Raw genomic sequence first — 2209 nt, forward strand, 5'->3', positions numbered from 1 at the left:
AATTCCGGCTGAACTTTTCACTTACAGTTCTGAAATGCACTGGCATGCCTCCATGCCTTTAAAATGTTTCTTTTTCTTACCTGGAACATTCTGCCAACATTTCTATTGTATCTGATGAATTTTTAATTATTAATCCATGTCCAGTTTAATACCCAATTCCTCTTCACATTATTCTTTTTTTTTTTTTTTTAGGCTTGGGGGTTTTTTAAATTTTATTTCAGAAGCTTGGATAGCTTCAATATCCAGGTCATGGCAAAATCAGGACACGTGTAAGATACCTTACAATACATTAGATTCCCAAAAAGGTACCAAAAAGTACAGTAAAATTAAGACTTCTGTTAACAGGAAATGTATGACACAAATAATATAAAATTAAAAGGTGAAAAAAGATGACACTGGTTTCCTAAGATACAAGTTTACTCTTTACCCACTAGGGCCTGCAGGCCCAGTATACAGAGCAGCAGCAGGGCGCACACCCACCCCTCGGGTTTGGGGGAACCTGGTATTAAATTAGGCCCACGATGCTGCTCGGTCTCTGATACACCACACAAGCTGCTAACACAACTAGCTCTGGAAATAGTAAACAGGAGAGTGATTTCCAGGGGGAAAATTTTAAATAAGATGCACATGGGACAGGCCATAGAAAGTTTGCCAAGTTAAATTTGGTACATAATTGTGTTCACTGATATCCAAACGGAGCGGCGCGGTCAGCTGTCGCGCCTGCCACGGCCTCAGTATGGCTTGTAGTTATTCTGGTGGCCACCGTGTCGCTGGCTCTTCCCGTAATTTGTGCTACCCTGACCTCCTCTTCCACCACCACCACCACTGCCTCGGTTCCCCCGGTTGCGGTTTCCACGGCCCCCAGAGCTGTACTGCTGCTGCTGGTAGACCTCTTTGCGCTGGGCCACCTTGATTTCACACTTGCTTCCACTGACAGTGTGAAACTTTTTCTCCAGAACCTTCTTCACAGGCTCCTCTTCTTTATAGGTGATAAAAACAAAGCCTCGTCTTTTGTTAGACTCTGGATCCATGGGAAGCTCAATGGCCTCAATCTCCCCAAATTCGCCAAAGTACTCCCTGATCTTCTCCTCAGTGGCCTCAGGATTCAGACCCCCAACGAAGATTTTCTTCACCGGCTCCTTCTTCACGGCCATGGCCTTTTTAGGGTCAAGAACCCGACCATCCAGCCGGTGCTCCTTCTGGTCCAGTACCTTCTCCACGCTGGTCGCATCTTTGAAGAGGATGAACCCAAATCCTCTTGACCGTCCAGTGTTAGGATCCATTTTTATTGAACAGTCAACGACCTCTCCAAATTTGGTAAAATAGTCTTTCAGATCCTTTTTGCTGGTATCCCAGCTCAAGCCACCAACAAACATTTTTCCCGCGTCCTCCTCGTTCTTGCTGGCGTTGATCTGGTCTCCCTCGGCGCCATTCTGATTGCCGGCCAGGGGGGTGGCGGTCACCGTGGTGGCTACAGTCGCGGTCGCGGTCGCGGTGCCCAACCCGCCGGCGACTCGCCCTCGGGGGCGGCCTCATGCCCATTTTCCGTGGTGCCGGTCGTCTCCATTGGCTGCTCCTCACCTGTTTCCGACATAGCTAGGCCGGTGCGCGGCGGCCCGGACTCACAGCTTCCCTCCAGCCCGCGTAGTTCCGCCGCCTCCTTCTTTGGTGTCTTCCATGATCATCTCTGCAGCAGGGCCCACTGCTCGCTCATCTATTTCCCATGGCTCTTTCTAGACTGCCAACACCTTCGCTGATAAAGCACCTTCTTCCCCAGGACCTAAGTACTTGACACATAGCAGCTATGCAACGAGATCACTCACTTCTCAAGTTTTTATTGAATAAGATTGCTTTAAATACTGACAATATAGCAGGAGGGTGGAGGAATCAATACAACTTCCACCTCCATAGATATTATCATTTATTCGAGTTCCAGCAGACAACCAAAATTTAAAAAGTATTCTTGGTCTGAAGTGTCTTCATTTAATGTAATGGGAGTGGGACGGGGGTGGGGTACCAAACTTGGAACAGTGCTAACATGCAAAAGAGGGCTAGGGGACAGCCCCGCCTGAGGGCCCAGCCTCTGAGGACTTGCCTGGAGGCAGAAAGCACACCACTTATCCCCCTGGGTGCTCGGGAAGCAGCGGGAACCTCAGGTGCATGCTGGTATAGGTTTGTAGTGTGTGAGCGGGACATGAAAAGAACATCT

General features: G+C 48.7%; 1 pseudogene; it reads right to left on the reverse strand.

The window, feature by feature from the left end:
- Nucleotides 1-556: 556 nt before the first annotated feature.
- On the reverse strand, nucleotides 557-1594 carry LOC142448736 (heterogeneous nuclear ribonucleoprotein A/B pseudogene; annotated as a pseudogene).
- Between the last annotated feature and the right edge of the window lie 615 nt (nucleotides 1595-2209).

The sequence above is a fragment of the Tenrec ecaudatus genome, chromosome 5 (genome assembly GCF_050624435.1).
Source record: "Tenrec ecaudatus isolate mTenEca1 chromosome 5, mTenEca1.hap1, whole genome shotgun sequence".
In the NCBI taxonomy this organism is placed as follows: Eukaryota; Metazoa; Chordata; class Mammalia; order Afrosoricida; family Tenrecidae; genus Tenrec; species Tenrec ecaudatus.